The 5,494-nt window shown below is 44.1% G+C and overlaps 1 pseudogene; it reads left to right on the forward strand.

The window, feature by feature from the left end:
• The first annotated feature begins 3,445 nt into the window (after positions 1 to 3,445).
• Positions 3,446 to 5,209, forward strand: LOC109458680 (transketolase-like protein 1; annotated as a pseudogene).
• Positions 5,210 to 5,494: the final 285 nt, after the last annotated feature.

Consider the following 5,494-nt stretch of genomic DNA (forward strand, 5'->3'; position numbering starts at 1 on the left):
TAAGTAGAGGACCTAGATTTGTTTGATCCCAAAGTTTTGCTCTTGAGGAAATGAAATGAATTAAGAAATATTAAAGCTTTAAGAAATCATGTAAAGTTCTCCCTGTTCCAGATCTCTCCAACTGTAGTTTTGTAGGAGAATCTAATCCACCCTACCATCTCCCATCAACCACTGAAAGACCCACTTCTCCTCCCAGAGATGTAATAAGAGTAACATAATAGTCTTGTAGTTGTACCCTTTTAGACATTTATCTCAAATGTGTACATTTTCGAGAAGTATTTCCAACGCTTCTTTACAAGTACAAATTATTTGTATAACTTCCAAAGAAACCACCAGTCAACAACTCTGGCTTCGATAAAATAACTAGAAGTTACTGTGTGTGGTGGATTTTATTACTGGCGAGCATGATACAAGTATATCCCACTTTCTGTAATATACAACAACCAAAGTATAGGAAACATTGTTCAACAAATAAACAACATTGATATTGAACCACAATATACACTGGCATAAACAGCAAAAACAAGCCTTCACTTTTTCTTTTAAAAACCCTGGACTATTGCTTCAGGAAAGCATTTCTGAGTCATAGACTTGAATTAAAAAGACATCCTTCTGTATTAGTAAAAGTTCTCCAGAGAAACAGAACCAGTAGGATATATATAGAGAGAGAAAGAGAGATTTATCTTAAGGGATTGGCTCACACAACAGTGGGCGCTGGCAAGTTCAAAATCTGCAGGACAAGCTGGCAAGCTGGAGACTCAGGGAATTGTTTCTACTGCAGCTTGTGTCCGCAGGCCATCTGGGACCTGCTTTTCTCTTAAGGACTTCAATTGATTGAATGAGATCCATTCACATGATGAAGGGTAATCTTCTGTACTCAAAGTCTGATTTAAATGTTAACCATATCTAAAACTATGTGTGTGTGAGTGTATATATATATCTTCACAGCAACATCCATACTGGTGTTTGAGCAAACAGCCTAGCCAAGTTGACACAAAAAATTAACCATCACATTTCCCACATCCCAAATCTCGGTAAATGACAGCACCATGCACCCAACTGCCCAAGTAAGAAACATGGACTCTTCTAGATCATTTCTCCTCCCTCACTCCACATACCCAAGTCCTGAAAATACTAACTCCCAAGTATTTCTAGACTTAGTTCTTTCCTCTTCATCCCCATGCCTACTGCCGAACCATTGTCTCTTACCTGATTGATTAAAATGACCCTCTCACAGGTCCCCTTGCCGCAAATGTCATCTTCCTCCTACATTTCAAAACTATTAAATTCATTTCCCATCTTAAAATGCTTCAGTGATTCTTCATTGTTTCTAGATAAAATCTAAGCTCTCTACTGGATGGCCTATAGGCGCTTTAAGATCTGGCCCCTACCTGCCTCTCTGGCTTCATCTCCCACCACTCACTCTTAATCACCCCAAACTTGGACAGCTACTTGCAGGTGCCAAACGCCCCCATGATTTTTTTATATTGCAGTGACAGTTCATATGCTGCTCTCTGCTTGTAATGTCTCATCCATTAGGCACATGCCTACTCTTCCATCATTCTATCCCAAATTTTCCTTCTCCCTTGATCATGCCCACCTTTGCCACCCACACTTCATTCTCCTTTATCTGAGTCCCCATGGTACTTGGTTCATACTTATATTGATCATATTTTATATGGTGATGGAAGGAGAACTGACTCTGGGTGGAGAACACACAATGCAATATATAGATGATGTAATACAGAATTGTACACCTGAAACTGATGTAACTTTACTAACCAATGTCACCCCAATACATGTAATAAATAAAAAAAGAAAATATCTATTTACATGATTGTCATTACCATTAGTATGAGATCTTGTTAAAGGATGAAATTTTTGTCCTTATTCATGTTTGTACCCTCAGTTCAAAAGGCAAAGGCCAGTGTAATGACATCATTTAGTACTGACACCCAAAAATGTTCGCATTTCACCCCTTTCACCTATTTGTAAACATCTCCTTCTAGACTTAAGCTCCTTAAGGAAAATAATTGTGTCTGCCAGTGCCCAGCATATTGCCTGGCATATAGGAGACATCTAATAAAGATTTGTCAAATGATTGAGCACTGTAGCCATTATATTTGATCATCTCACCCTCAAATACTCTCTCAAATTTTCTTGTACTGAAGTCCAGTTAGAAAGGCTTTCGTTGGCAGGGACTAGTCTTCTACTTTTTGTTCTTCTTTCTCCTTTCTGCCTCCACTCATCCTAAGACATAGCACAGTACCAGGAATATGCTGGAATCTCAGTTAGTATCTGTTGATTCAAAAACAAATAGTGTTTACACCTGTGTACTCTTTTCCCTGAATCAGACCTTGCTCATACCCAAACTCATCCCTGAGCCTGTTGTCAGGAACTGTGGAAAATCAGGCTGAGTGAGTCTATCCAACAAGGTCAACTCTGCCTAGGAGAGACGGAGTGTGTCTCTTGTGATTAACCTGTACACAGCTCAGGAAAGCACACACCCACACTCTCCAGGATGAGTACATTTCATCCCGATGCTTAGATGAAGGGTGAGGGCAGGAAGAGTCAGAGGGAGGAAAGCTGCTGCGGAAGAAGAAAGCTCCATGTAGGTACCTCAGGACTGCAATGACGCCAGGGCTAACTGGAGTTAAGTCAAGAGAAGTTGTGGCTTCATCTAGAACAAAACATCAACCGCTCACTGTGAGCCAAACAAATCACTGGTACTGCTTGGGCAACCAGCACCTGGAAGATGATAAGCCCTTTACATCCAGAGTCTTTGCTCACAGCCACATCTCAGCCAGTGTAAGCCCTGGACGACCCCATCTCATTCCCGTTTGACTCCTCACTTCTTCTCTATTCTCTTGAACTATATTTTCTGTCTTTAGGTCCAAGTTCAACCCTCCAGGACCAAAAACCAAATATGACGTCACTGTGACCCTCGGTTTCTCTCTTGGACACGGTTTTATAGGATAAGCAATGTATTAGGATGGAAACAACAGGCGCTCGGGAGTTATCAGACCTGAACTTGAATCCAACTCACAAATGAGTTTCTTGGGCAAGCATTTTAACCCCCCTCAGCCTCTGTGTCTTAATGGGTTAAAGTAGGTTTAGTAATATCTATACCATAGGTCGTTAGTGTGTTCAGGCTGCTATAACCAAACACCATCATTGGATAGCTTATACACAACAGCATTTATTTCTCATAGTTCTAGAGGCTGGGGAGTTCAATATCCAGGCACCAGCTGACTTGGAGTCTGATGAGGGTCCCTTCCTGTTTCATAGACAGAACCTTCTTGCTGTGCCTTCACATGGCGGAAGGGCTGGGGAACTCTCTGGGCTCTCTTTTATGAGGGCACTAATCCCAGTCAAGAGGTCCCCACCTTCATGACTTAAGAACCTCCCAGGCACTTGCTCCTCAGACACCGAAGTGATCGCAGCTATGTCCGACCCTGAGGCGAGCGCTGCCATGGCCTGACGCATTGACTCTGAGGTACTGCAGGACATGGCCAATCGCCTGTGCTTCCACTCCATCAGGCCACATGTGCCTTGAGCTCCGGCCACCCCATGCCATGCAGCAGTGCTGCTGAGATCATGTCCGTGCAGTTCTTCCTGTCCTGAGATATAAACAGACGGACCCAGAGAACCCGAACAATGACCGACCGATTCATCCTCTACAAGAGACTGTTGATATGACAACTCGATGGCTTGGACAAGGAGTGGGGGCCGCGTGTGGGATGGCATATACTGGCAAATACTTTGACAAGGCCAGCTACCGAGTGTTCTGCCTCGTGGGAGATGGCGAGTCCTCGGAAGGCTCCGTCTGGGAGGCGTTGGCCTTCACTCTCCACTACAATCTGGACAATCTCGTGGCCATCTTCGATGTGAACCACCTGGGCCACAGTGGCACCTTGCCCCTCAAGCACTGCCTAGACATCTATCAGAAGTGCTGCAAAGACTTTGGGTGGAATACTTTCATGGTGGATGGCCACGACCTGGAGGCTCTGTGACAGGTGTTCTGGCAAGCAACTCAAGTGAGGAACAAAACCACTGCTATAGTTGCCAAGATCTCCAAGGGCCGCGGCATTCCAAGCACTGAAGATGCAGAAAATTGGTATGGAAAGCTAATGCCAAAAGAAAGAGACATGCAATTGTCAAACTAATGGAGAGACAAATACAGACCAACAGGAATCTTGAACCAAAACCCCTTATTGAAGTCTTGCCTCCAGTCAACATCACAAACATGGAAATGACCTCTCCACCTTCTTACAAAATCGGTGACAAGGTAGCTACTTGGAAAGCATGTGGTTTGGCTCTGGCTAAGCTGGGCCACATAAGTGAGAGTCCTTGTGCTGGACAGTGACACCAAGAACTACACCTTCTCTGAGATATTCAAGAAGGAACACCCAGAGCGCTTCATCGAGTATGTTATTGCTGAGCAAAACATGGTGAGTGTGGCACTGGGACGCACCACCCATGGTCGGACCGTTGTTTTTGCTAGCACCTTCACTGCCTTTTTGACCCAAGCATTTGATCAGATCCAGATGGGGGCTATCTCTCAAACCAACATCAACCTTATTACCCACTGCAGGATATCCATTGGTGAAAACAGCCCCTCCCAGATGGCCCTGGAGGATCTGCCATGTTCTGAGCCATTCCCAACCGCACCATTTTCTATCCAGGTGATGACATCTCGTCGGAGCAGGCAGTGTTCCTGGCAGCCAATACCAAGGGAGGGTGCTACATTCAGACCAGCCGACCGATTGGGTGCTGTTATTTACACCCAATAAGAACGTTTTGAGACTGGACAGGCCAAGTCGTCCTCCACAGTGTCGTCAACAAGGTCACAGTTATTGGAGCTGGAGTTATTCTGCATGAAGATTTCGCAGCTGCCGAGGATCTTTCCAAGCAAAGTATTTCTATCCTCGTCATCGACCTGTTTACCATTAAATCCCTGGATATGGCCACCATCATCACCAATGCAAAATCCACAGGTGGCTACATTACCACAGGGGAGGATCACCACCCAGAAGGTGGCATGGGGGAGGCAGTCTGTGCAGCTGTTTCCATGGAGCCCGACATCCGGGTCTGTTAGCTGGCAGTGCTAGGAGTGTCTCAGAGTGGGCAGTTGAGTGAGCTGCTGGATGTGTTTTGAATTAGTGCCAGACACATTGTTGTGGCTGTGAAACGTATTTTAATCAACTAAAATAGCTGTTGGCTTTGGTCTTAAAAGACTAGCCTCTTTACCGTACATTTATACTTGTTGCCAAACCATCATTTAAATCTATACTGTTTGTGCTTCTTAAAAGCAAACTAATTTAACCACCTTCCTGTTAAGCCATAACTACATATGCAACTAACTCTCATCTTTTAGTCATTAAAATAGGTTATAAGATTTTAAGTGACAGAACAGCTAACAAAACAACCACCTAATACCAAGTTTTCTGATGAGACTATGGATACCTGGGCTGGGGATCAACGTAGGGTAACA

This window comes from Rhinolophus sinicus, linkage group LG06 (genome assembly GCF_036562045.2).
Source record: "Rhinolophus sinicus isolate RSC01 linkage group LG06, ASM3656204v1, whole genome shotgun sequence".
Taxonomy (NCBI): domain Eukaryota; kingdom Metazoa; phylum Chordata; class Mammalia; order Chiroptera; family Rhinolophidae; genus Rhinolophus; species Rhinolophus sinicus.